Source organism: Anopheles stephensi, chromosome 3 (genome assembly GCF_013141755.1).
Source record: "Anopheles stephensi strain Indian chromosome 3, UCI_ANSTEP_V1.0, whole genome shotgun sequence".
In the NCBI taxonomy this organism is placed as follows: domain Eukaryota; kingdom Metazoa; phylum Arthropoda; class Insecta; order Diptera; family Culicidae; genus Anopheles; species Anopheles stephensi.
The window spans coordinates 40405883-40418831 of record NC_050203.1 but is presented as its reverse complement, the minus strand read 5'-3'; the positions used below and the strand labels follow the sequence as shown (position 1 = coordinate 40418831).

Below are 12949 nucleotides of genomic sequence, written 5' to 3'. Positions count from 1 at the left end.
CCTCGTTCCCCGTTGCCCGACTGCACCAACAGAGTTCGTTATCAGCTTCTCGTCTCTTGCGGGAATTGCAAAAATGTATTTGCGTGCGTCTTCTCACATGTAGCAAGCGCACACACACAGCAAGTATCTGTTTCCTGCCATCCTCAACAGGTATCATGATGCTGGTGCCATTGAAAAGCGGACGCACACACGTACGCACAACGGCTAGGATTCTTGCCACATGGAGAAGAATATTTCTTTTCGCTTGCATGTCGTTCTTTGCGCTGCAAAAAAGAACGGCGGCTTTGCGGTGCTGCTTCTTTCTCGAACAATTTCAATCGAGCTGATTAGAAACGATGCTAAATAGCATTCTCATTTTCTCGTTGGCTCCCAAAATGTCGTATTTCATTAAATTTCCTTTGAAAAAAAAAACAACAAGCAGCATCACATCCGAAAGGGATAAAGACCTATCGGGAAACTCTTAATGGCGTCGTGCAGTTATGCTACGAAACGAAATTAGTATTGAAATGTTTTTCTCCACTTTTTGCGGAGCAAACCGTACCGCGATCATTGCTGGTGGAGCCGGGCGTTTCTCGGAAGTGGCCCAACAATGTTCATTTAGTACATTCTGTTATGGAGCTCATGTCAGATCTGTTCTGAACTGATTATGTTCCTTTTCTTTCTTCTTTCGAGCGATTTTTTGGTAATATAAGGAGCGCTTGATACTTATTAGTCGTTGCGCTTGATGAGCGAGTATTATGATTTGGAGAGTTGTATTAAGGTGCTCTTAATTGATGAGTCTATTCAGAGGTGTTTAGGGACTTATTTGCAAGATTATTTGATAACAATATAACGGAGAGCTGTATTATGTTGCTGTAACACTAGCTTGCGCAATATATCTTCTAGCAATACAGGGTGCTCGAGATAAATTTCACATCTGGCCTTTGGGTTTATATCTCAGGGTTGAGTTGACTTATCGAAATGATTGATATGTCATTCGATTGCTAAAAGTTGTGCGAACAAGTGTAAAAAATGTCTAGCTCCGTAAATATGTGGAAACCGTCCGAATTGTACAAGCGCGTAACGTGTGTTATGATGGTTCGTGCCGGCCATACGAATGCCAAAATTCGGAAACGCCCCGAGCACCGTCAAGGTGGCGTTAAATGAGGAACTGCGGCCAATGGGCGGCCGTAGGTTTGGCAGCAGGATTCTGCACCATGCCATACGGCCGTAAATACACGCCAATGGCTCACTGCCAATTTCGACCGATACACCAGCACCGACGTTTGGCCACCCAGCTCCCCTGACCTTAATCCTATGGATTACTTTGAGTGGGGCACAGTTGAGCGGGACACCAACAGGGCGTCGTGCAATACCAAAGCGGAGCTGGTGGCCAGAATAAAGGCCGTGTTTGCGGCCATCCCCAGAGACATGGTTGTCCGGGCTTGCGCGCGGTTCCAGAAGCGGGTGCAGGCGGCCATCGACGCGGAGGGGGGGTACTTCGAATAAAAAATGCGGCACACATGGTAATTTAAACTTTGTAGATTTATTTTTTTAATATTTAACATAAATTTGATAAAAAATCCTTTCCTATTCCCTCAGAAACTGTCAAATTTATCTCGAACACCCTGTATATCTATGAGGGTCTTTTGCCAAGGTAAAATATTTTACCCACATTTCTTTTCGCCTTTTCAGTGCATTTCATGACTACGCGATGGCGAATAAAAATCCTTGTAGAATAAGTTTTACAAGAGAATAGAAAAATGACAAAGACATGAGGAAATGAATGCTTGAATGGCTTACTGTAGTGAGCTGAAGTACCAGGCACCTCCATGGCACTATTTAGATCCATGATGACTTCAGCTATTTTGTTTTGTATCTGTTTATCTTCTTGGCCTAACCACCTCTTAGGTCGTGCCTGCCATTTTTGGCTTAATAGATCTAATGATACCACGTACTTAGATAGTCAGTCCTAAGTCTAGTCCAGTGCTGCCGTATGAAGACGGGCGCCTGTACCACCGAATCGCCCCACTCAGAACTAGTAGGACTAGCACTTCTAGTATGACACACAAAATTGAGCAAATTTAGCTATATATCATCAAGATAGCTATCAGACTGTTCGTTAGCCCAGCTAGTTTGTCATCTTAGCAAGAAAGTGTTTGGTGTCACTCGAGATGAGGCGTTGTATGACAAAAGCCTTGTTTGTCGGAGAATTACTTCCACGGGAAATTAATAGTCCGGCTCTTTTATTCCATATTTCTACGTCATTATACTATTCTTTTAGTCCTTTCTCAGCTCACACGTTATGGTGCATCGGAACCATTCCTCAGCTGTCTGCGTCTTTGTTATGTTCACCATTCCACTTCTAATGTTTTTAGACATTTTGAAAAACAACCGTCTAAAAAAATTAAATTTGGATTTTTTCCGCTAGGTTTATTGACTAGTTAATTTATAGAGAACTTTGAGTCATTTGACTTCAGTCGGCTCCAAGTTTCTACAACTAGGTGAGCTCATGATCATTCTCGACGTAGTTCATATCTTATAGATGTGCTTTTAATGCAGATATTTAGAGCTATCCATTAAATTATTACCCTTTTAGCATATATATTCTTCTCCAAACGAAGCCTCTTTTCTGCCTCCAATCATTCGACATAAGCTATAAGATGAGTTTATCTCTTTTTTCACTAATTGTTGATAGATAGAATGATTGATACAGACTGACCGTGAAAGATATTTCTTTTCTGTTCTGCAGCTGAGCTGAGCTACCAGGCACCTCCATCGTTCTATTGCGACCTACGATGACTTAAACCAATAATTTTTGCATATATTTTAAGGTTTTGTGCATGAAATTAATATCTCAATGAGGCAGTGGAAAAAAAAAAATAGTCGTCTAGATAAAATTCAAAACCCGAATAGTAAAAAAAGTCCAAGAACTTCTGTTTTTTAAGCCTCTTTAGCTTGTTCAACTAATGGTACCAATCGTCACAATGATTCTGTTACTGCGAATACAAGATTTCAAAACAAACAGATTTCAAACACATCAAACAAACATCACATCAATGTGTATTTTACACAGATATATAGAGCTATGCAGTAAGTCATTACTCTTTTGCCATATTTGTTCTTCTAAACTGGAGGCAGTGTTTTTTCATTCAAAATTGTATGATTGTTGGTGATATCTCTCGAGGTGAGTTTTCTTCTTGCCTAATTCATAGTCGATTAATCGAATCGAAGCAGCTGACTAAAAATAAGTTTTGTGACTAGAGCAATCATGCGCCCTTAAAAATGTTTCCATTCCTTACTGTATTGAACAGTGAGCCAACTGGTTTCAACTGCTTAGAATACAATTTGCTATGGCGATTTATTCCTCAAATTGATAATAAATCAAATTATACGCTTATCATGATCATTTAAACTAGTTTTAGAGCATTTTCCTCCAAACAAAGAAAGCTTGCCTTAAATCTTCAAAATATTTCTTGGGTCGATCATCAGATACGGGAGAAGGGTATTCAACTAGGGAATTCAAATGACTAAGTGCGACTAATGAAGGGTAATTTATTGGAGCCCTTTCTTGACAAAGTATAAAAGTTTATTTAATGACACAATGCTAGGAAACCTAAAGTGAGCGAAATTTATTTTAAACATTTCAATGCAAAAATGCATAAATCATAATTTGTCATAGCGAGAGCATTATGAAATTTTATCCTTAGCTTAAATGTCCAACCAGTTAAAATAAATGACTAAACAGCTAGCGATGAAAACTCAACCTAAAACATGAAAATCATGTTTCAAAGAGCTCATAAATTGTTGTCGTTAAGCCATTTCCATTTACATGCGAAACTTGTATCTTACTTTGCTCGTACATTTTCCGTCTACAAGAAGATAAACCTTTCCAAACTTGACAGTCGTACATAATATTATTCCAACATCAATCAAGCACAAATGCAACCAAAAAAAACATAGCCATCTGCTCGCCTCGAAGTTCAATTAAGCCGGCTTAACCTCAATAATGCTGTGCCAAGCAAAAGAATCGTCAATGTCGCAAGTGGGCCAGCGTACTCGCTGCAGCCGTGTGTTTGTCGTCATAACCGAAAAACAGAGGAGGAAACTTCCGGAAGCCTGAAGTATGTTCAGCGCTCGGTCACGTTGCGCTACGTGTTCAATATTTGCTGCAATATGCATATCTTTTTCGCTCCAAAATCCCATGAATAAATTTCTACTCTTGATGGTCTCACAATCGTGCCGTGTCGTGCGGTACGATTGTGAAGATGCAAACCAATGCAAGCAGTCAACCCATTCGGACTCTTGTGGTTGCGGGATGTGGGTGCACGGTGGAGTGGCGGGAGTGATGGAACTGCTGCGGTCTGCGGTTCCCAGTGCTTGAAAAGCGACCGGTGCACGGAAGAACCGTGAAGATTGCACGGCCCGAGCTGGAGCTTTAACATTGGCGAAGGTGAACAAGTGCAGAAGGAAGGCAGCAGTATTGCGGAAGGCACTCATTTCCTTCTTGCCGTGCAAATTAAATTAACTACTCAAAGATACAACTCCCGGCTGCTGGGTGAGGGTTCTGTGAACAGCCGAGCCAGCGGTTGAACTTTTCCCCCCGGCGTACATCTCCGTACGTCCCCAGTTCCAACTATTGCGTCGCCGACGGGGTAGCTTTCATCGCATTAGCCAATTTATCACTCATTTCCGATTCTAGTTGACCGTTCTTACTCGCAAAGGTGCTACCGTCCTTTTCGAGAAACGCCACCGTTGCCAGAAGAGTTTTACGGGAAGTAGTTGAGAGATTTATCCCGGCGCTGGTGTCTATTTTTAGCGCTGTGCTGCGTTTTTACCCCTATTTTGAGAGGATTCCAAACAGTTTAATGATGAAAGAGGTTTTATGTTTTTAATGCTTCTGCAATCTGGCAGGTAATATATTTATTGCTGGGTATCTTTGCATTGGAGATATGCATTAGTCGGCATAGCAAAGTAGAGAACTACCATCAGAGGTATTCAACATCTGGATAAAAATCCCGTTCTGGAATCCATACATCCATACAATTGCAGTCCATATTGCTCTAAATGACTGCAATTGATGGGTTCGATGAGTCGAGCTCGATTTCACTGGACCAGTTTTCATCTACTCTTTTAGAATCATAGAAACTCAGAACCCTTAGGAACCAGGAAGGTTCTAATTCTAGGAAGGGAACCAGGAGACGACTTTGTAAGATTCTGCTTTTGGTAAACCTTCGCAAAGGCGAGAGAAGCACCAAGGTTTTGTCCAATAATTCTTTCTAGGTATCCAGTTTCAACTAGGCATCAGAAACTGAATGATCGATCGATCTGATCGATTGTCGGAAGATCTCATTACTTAACCCAGGTCCCAAAACAAGCCATGTCTTATCCGATATTTTTGGCTAATGATATAATACTTGATTGGTGAATTTATCATTGTTTGTCAATATTTCTTCATTTGTCTAGCTTAAAAAGGCGGATAATTACCTCGGATTAAATGAAATAATCCTCTTATATAGCAGTAGGATCCAAGGCGATCTTAAAGGGACTCTAAGGCTCTCCAAATAAACTTCAATTCCGTCACGTCCACGTCATTCAGAGTGATAACTTGCCAAACTTGGGTACACTGGTAATCATGTCCTCGGTCCTAGAGGTTCCTAGTGGTTTGAGCGCAGTACCAGCCACCCTGTCACCCTTAAGTATCTTCTAGGACTACAGAAGGCATCAACAACTTATTACGCTGTAGCGACGGGAAGATCTAAGATTGTAGATAACATTAATGGTCCAAGAATTCACTTTCGCCTCTGAGACATGGACTCTAAACTGTCAAAAACCCTCCAATGAATGTCCAGATGATGTACTTTACGAGCTGTATTCTACGAAGAATAACCCCGAACGGCTCAGCCCACAAAGTATGCTTAAGTCGTCCACATGAACAGAGAAGCTATGGTAGACCTAAGATAAGATGGAGTGATGCCGTTGATAGGTCCACCAGAATGGCCGAGATATTGGATTGGCAGATGATGACGCGAGATCGTGAGCGGTATCGAGAACAAGACTGTTGAAGGGCTTGATAAGTAACTAAATAAAAAATCAAATAAAAATATCGCCGACAGAATACATAATTTTCCACCTCTTGCGAATCGAATTTCCTTCCAAAGCTTCAGTCAAATGTCGTGCTTCATTTATGCAAAACATTATTAATGAGTGTCCATGAAAATTATTCAAAATTTGTAATTTACTTAGGCTCAAGCTCAACAATATCGGACATCAAATAAATCAACTAGGGGTAGTAACTAAGGTAAACGCACAATAGGCAGTGATCGCTAGTTGTCTTGTTGTACGGTGGAACGATGGGTCCAAAAGATAACTCTCTAAATGATTGATAGCTTTATATTGCGTGCTGCTCGTTCTAAAATCGCAAATAATTAATCTGTTGGCCTCGCCTCGTATTTTTCAGTTGGTGCTGTATGGAAAAAGCACCAAGATTCGTTTATTGATCGAATCGTTTCATTCCAGTCGTACAATTCAGAACATCATTTATTATTATTAAAACAATGTAATTGGACGAGAATTTAACAGTCCCTTAGGCGAAACTTGTTTAATTACAAGCGATTGATTGGCTTGTCTGCCTCACAAAAAGTTTCCTGCTTTCTAGGGACATCGGTTCAATCACATGCCGCTTTCTGTTGAGCTCTTAAACGCTCCTAATCTCAATTGATTTACCAGCCATCTATTCATCGGAATCAACCAATAAACATGGAAATTATCCTCGTTATTATTGCTACCGTAGCAAATGTGTATCATGGGTCCCTTTGACCGTCATTTGTAGCGGACTTTTCCGAATTCTATTTCACTTACAAAGACACCGATAATGATGATGCTGATACCGTGTGGTTGTGTGCAGCCCGGTTGAGTTAATTTTTTTTCCTCGTGTTCTGTTCAATCCTCTTTGCGCTCGTTCATTTGGCATAATAACAGACATCAATTCTTCCTGATCGTGTGCATCGTTCAACCATTGCCATCATTTGGTCCGGGGGTCTCAACCGAGAGCCAATACATCGCAACTTCTTCTTCGAAGCGCTGTTGCAAGGTAAAAGTTTTATTACGCTCAACTCCAAACTTCTGTGACTGGGTTCGTGTACAGACCGCAGAAAAAGGAAGATGGACCGGTGGTGCTTCAATAGAATATAAGTTTGCGCTGCGAGCGACCGACCCAAGCAGCGCCCGTTTTTGTGTTCGAGATCGCTTCCATATTATCGAATATTTCATTCAATCTAGATTGAACATGGTTGCTCTAGCAGCTTGAGAAAGAAACTCCAAAGTCCGAGGCACGTATCTTGTGACCGGAACACGCTGCTAATCAACGTACCGTGAATCGGTGTCTTTCGTTCGACGTTCTGCACTTCTTCACGCTGTATTGCATTGAGCACACCGGGCATGCATGCATCGTCCACACTCGCTGGAAGCAACTTAAGCAGCCATGAAAATGTGGAACACAGGACCGTAAATTTCGATCGCAAACGAGAAACTTTTGCAATCAACTAACAAGCAAGAAGCTTGCGAATCAATCTCCATTTTTGGTGCGATTGGACTATAAGAAAAAAAACACAAAGAAAGAGAGAGACTTTGGCTAAGATAAAAAAAGGGTACGAAACCTCGTCTAATCACGATTGAAAAACAATTTTCCCGGCAAACATTTCATCTTTCCGAAGCACGATTAAATTTGATACACTTCAAAACACATCGTGAGTAGCAGTTTTCTTTAATGCGAAAAAATGGTATAAATTGTTCTCGTTAAATCGATTCAATGATATCATCAAAACCCCTTGTGCAAAAAACTGAAACCCTCCAAGAAAAAGCCAAACACACACACACCGAGTTCAGGCGAAAACAGCAAACCGACTCACGAACGGGATATAACTTTAAACTTTCCGTTTGGCAATATTGAACCACCTGTTGGATGGAAACTTTGCCGCGAATCAAATTTATCGCCGATCTGGAATTTCTTGTAATGGAACAACTTTTCTGCTGCGGTCGACCCGCAGCTCGGTGTGGTAGAAGTTGCGTAGAAACCGGATCAGAGTCACTCGATTTCCCGAGCCATTACATAGTGTTTCCTTGGGGAAGAGGGGGAAGGGGGGAGATGGGTTGTGAAGGGTCGTGAAAATCATCCACCAAAGTTGGACCACTACCAGCAACAGCTGGGTTCGGCTTGGTACGTGCTTTATGCTTAAGATATCCCGTACGGCAGCGAAGAGTCGGCTTCGTCCCTGAGCACCGAATAGCCGCAACGGGTTTTCTTTTAGGTTAAAAGCTTTTCTGCCTTTCCGTGATTCTTCTTTTCCTAATCTAAATCATCTTCCCTCGTTCATTTTTTTTTTCGGTCGGTATCATCAACGACTGTCGGAAAGGAAGGAACCGTCTCCTCGAACGCTCTTCATGCTGGTCGTACTCAGGTCGATATCACGTCCACAGTCAGTCAGTCCCAGCCCAACACCAGAATATTATCCCGCCCATGATCGGCCTAGGATTCTTTATCACAGCAAACGGTGCGTAGGTCAAACCGCACTCCCTAAAAGGCAGATCGTAGCAAAGCGTACCTTCTGTGCCTTCCCCCCAACGGACTGTGACTGTGAGTTTTACGACGCCTGAAGGGTGATGAAAAATCGAATCTCCCATAAGCCCAACGGAGCCAGAATAAGTGGGGGAACCTCCGCTTGCACAGTGGGCATTTATCTGGAGAGAAAAATCGTTGAGATCATTCTGAATTTTTGTTGCTTTCTTACTGTTTTACTAAAACTGTACTGTTAAAGTTTAACTCTTTAAACATCTATTCCAATCAAATGCTTATTTATTTATTTATTATATATGACGGTCCGATGCCGTATTGTCAAACAAACAAATGCTTGTATATACATATTTAAACTAAACTTTTTTTTAAATATCTTTTCCTTGGCTTAAGACCTCATGGATCTTGCTTAACTTTATTGTTATGAAAGAAGAACGCAATAGGCCTAGATGGGACATACAGAGGGACATGCGAAGTAGTCCGACAACCTGAAGCAGTTATACCTTGCAACCTGACAGTCAATCTTTGTTAAGGGGAAACGATCCGGATTAGATTCGATACCATGTTCTGTCATTTGAAAGGCAGGAGCCGCAACCATATCAGCAACTGGGAATAAGGCGATTAAATATATTGAAGGAATTAAACATATTAATCGCCATTTATACCATTCTACCTATTATTTTACCAGAGAGGTATTCTTACATAGGTACACTGGAACCACCAGGGTGATGTGAGATTCCTACTCACTTAAAACCTCATCGTGTCTTTGACATTCTTATTCCTGGTTCCAGCGAGCTTTTATCATCAGGAATTTGAGACGATTGCAGCAAGCATTTCAACTCTACATTCTAGTTATTTCTATGCAGATTCTTCTTCAACCTATGGAGAGTCCAATTCATTTTGAACAGGGTCCAGTGCAATTTCAACTTCATCTTGACCACTTCCTTCTTCTGCTTCCCTCTTCTTCCTTGACACTACAACCTCGAGAGGTCTCGGCTTGCCGTTTCTAGCTTTCTGATTTTATCCGTATATCTTTCAAGGCAAAAAAATACTAGATCATCTCATTAACTCTGCATATTTTTTTGGGAAGAATGAGGCGAATTTTCTTTTAAGGTGATGAAGATTGATCATAAAACACCAGGCGTCTCCATTGTGAATCTGGCTAATTTCTAAAATTCTTAAATTTGAAATAAACTCAACTTTATACTTAAACTGCACTTTCTGAACTCGAATAGCATTTTATATTAAATATTCCATTTTGTCGGGTGATTGTTAATTTTCGTATAATTTATTCGAAACAGTTTCATTCCGAAGCATCAACCATGGAAGAATTAAGAAAGCTTTCAGACACAATGTTTTTAACGTCGTAACGTCATAACGGATTTAACCAGTTTATGTGAAAAGTGTAATGGTAACCAAGCGTTTTTTTTTTCGATTTTTAATAAATATTAAAATAAATCAAATAAACCATACAACGTTCAATCAAGGCGCTCTCTTGTAAGGAATTTCAGGAAGGCTTTGATATAATAAATTTCAGATATGTTTGTCCGCTATTTGTGCCCTGCAGTGCCCACCGTGCGTCGGTGAGCGATGTGTTGAACGAAAAACTCATTTCGATTCGTTCCGTAAGCTTCACTTCAATTGGGGGAGTCGCTTCCGCTATTTGAATCAAGAAGTGGAACACACTCCTAATCACAACGCCAACCTGTATCACCCCCGGGATCGGCGCATTCTGACTGCCAGGTACCGTTTATTGACTTTTCTACATTTTACATTCATAATTTTCGTTTGGCTGTGTTGGGCTTAAACATGCAAAGCTAATGTAGGTTAATAAAATAGTTCATACTTTACTAAACAAGTTTATATTTTGCATACTTGTTAAACATTCATTACATGTTCTTCATAAATTTAATATCAAAGGAAGAACAAAAGCCTAAATTACTGTCTATTGAATCTACTGCCACAGTGCCAATCAATAACAGGTCAAATGCGAATCACGAAAACAAAAACACAATCCTCTCCTATTCCTATTCCAAAAGCGAAGGGCAGCACAACAAATAAGGAATTCAATCCGCCAGACAAAAAATCTGATGTTGACTGCCCATTTCATTCCGTCTGTACGAAGCAGGTTTGGTGTAGTTTTTATTTCTTTCTTTCTTTGCCATTTGTTTTTAAGTCTCTAGATTTGTTTTTTCCCGTCCGGTGTACCAAAAAAAAAAAACAGTTCACCCTCTACGTCCAGGCTCCCGATAGCATGTGATCACGGCAAAGCACGGCCCTTTGCTTTTCGTTTGGGTCCATAAAAGTTGTTGGTCCATTAAAACTGGATTACAACGGATTTCAAGCAGGGTTCGAGAAAAATATTGCCAAATGGACCTGTGTCCCTAGCAATGTGTACCGGGTGCTATTTTTCCTCTTCTCTCTCTCTTTCTCTTTCCCCTCCAAAACATGTCTTCTGTCCTGCTTCACTCGGGAGCAATCCGGAACCCAGCAAAATCAACCGATCTAACGAGCATTAGCCTTTCTGGCTACGAAGGACGAAGGAACATCGCAACCAAGACGAGACAACGGAATGGGCGATAGATCTCAACAAAAAAAAACGCCGAGGAATCGAAGTGATGAGTCCGCTCGGGTAAGTAAATGGAGAAGTCAATCAGAAAATTGTCACTCACCTTGTGTGCGTTTCTCCACCTGCTGCGAGGGATCGGGGGACGGTGAAGGTCACGTGAGAGCGCGAGAGGCGGGAAAGCTGCAGGAAATCACACGGATCTTTGCATCCTTGCACGAAAGGGCTGATACGGCTGAATGATGCCGTCCGACCGATAAAAGTCGCCTCGGACAGGTCGGAGGTGGGCGATGCTAATGTTTAACACGGCACACGGCGACACACGGCGCTGAATTGATTTGAATTCTTCCCTTCACTCACTTGAAACCACCTCCTTCGTGCCTGTCGGTCACGATCGAACGCGGGGATCCGCTCTAATGAAAGGGGCTGGTGGAAGACGAAAGGATAACAAACAGAAGAAAGGATGTCAATGGAGCGCGCTGGTTAAAGAAACAAACACTTGGCGCCAGCGACACAACGCCAGAGAGGGAGCAAGGTCAGTTTTCCACCACGAGTAGCCATCACCCACTCGGACGTACGGTTTTGATCTTTTAAAGTCCTCTCCCTGGGGGTGGTTGAAAGGATTAAGTCTTCGACCGGAACACACTCGGAACGATCGGTAACGGTAATGCGAAAATTACAAAAAAACTGGAGGAAAAGTGCTTGAGAAACCCAGGGACATGAAGCAGGGAAATGAAGTGAAAAATTGCTTTCACTGAAAATGATCCGCAAAAGGGGACGCTTGCAGGTGGAAAACCAACCCACACAAACACACACACTACGCGATCACACAGACAAAAGCTGTCATTTCCTTCACCGTGAGCGTCCTTCTTCGCCCTACGCTAGTGTAATTTCACAGTCACACAACCTGGTCGTACGCTGGCGGCACTTTCTTTTGCACTATTTATACTCGAGCTGATTTTCTTTTCCGCCCCCCATGCACACTCACACACACACACACACACACACACACACACAAGAGCTCATCTCCAGCTGGCCTTGCCGGTTGGGAAGATGGGGAGGATCCAGAAGGATGGAGGACGCAGCCAACGGCAAACAGTTCACCTTATGTATATTTTAAAACACTCTCAACACCCGGTCCTCCCCATCAACCGCCCACCGTTCTCCCCTCCTTCCCCCTTCAACCCTTCTCGTTCCAGCTTCCACCCAATGCACTAGCACGCTTTACGCTTTCGGTTCACTGCTCACCTGGAGATAGCGAGAGCAACAACAGACACACACACACACACAAGCGCGCGCCAAGTAATACTGAAAAGCACCGTGGGTAACTGTGGATTTGGATCAGCAGATTGTGGGATAGCCGTCTTTTATTTCTCGCCTTAGCAGCAGCTTCTTCGTGGCGGGGGGTGGATTTTCTCGTGCATAGTCTTGTTGTGCCCATAGCGAGCCGACTTTGCTTTTCATAATACAACCCTTCATTTTTTTCCTTCGCTCTTCCGCTAGGTGGTTGAACGCTAGGGACGCGCTTTTCTTCCTAGTTAAAGCACTACAACGGGGAAGCAAGTGCCGGAGTGAAGAAGAAGTCAAGCAACATCATCATCATCATTCTTGTGTCTTCGTTGAGCCTACACGACGACAAGCAACAAGCCGAACAAGACGAGCTTTGCATTGGCGCTGTGCACCCAAATGGATGGCATGCAACGTTTTTCCTATTATCCAAAGAAGAGCCACGGACAGTCGGAGCTCGGAGAGTCTTTGGCTGGGTTGATGGGATGCTATATTGTTTCACTGCACCACATCAAATTGCGCCAAAAACGATTATTCACACGGTG

General features: G+C 42.3%; 1 protein-coding gene across 2 annotated transcripts in view; it reads right to left on the bottom strand.

Annotated features, from left to right (window-relative positions):
- Window positions 1-12949, bottom strand: part of LOC118511996 (potassium voltage-gated channel subfamily H member 8) — a 58566-nt gene that overhangs the window by 44701 nt on the left and 916 nt on the right. For both annotated transcript variants that reach the window (XM_036055735.1, XM_036055737.1), the window contains exon 2: window positions 11224-11543. The gene's annotated coding sequence lies outside the window, so the exon portion shown is untranslated. The remainder of the gene's footprint in view (window positions 1-11223; window positions 11544-12949) is intronic.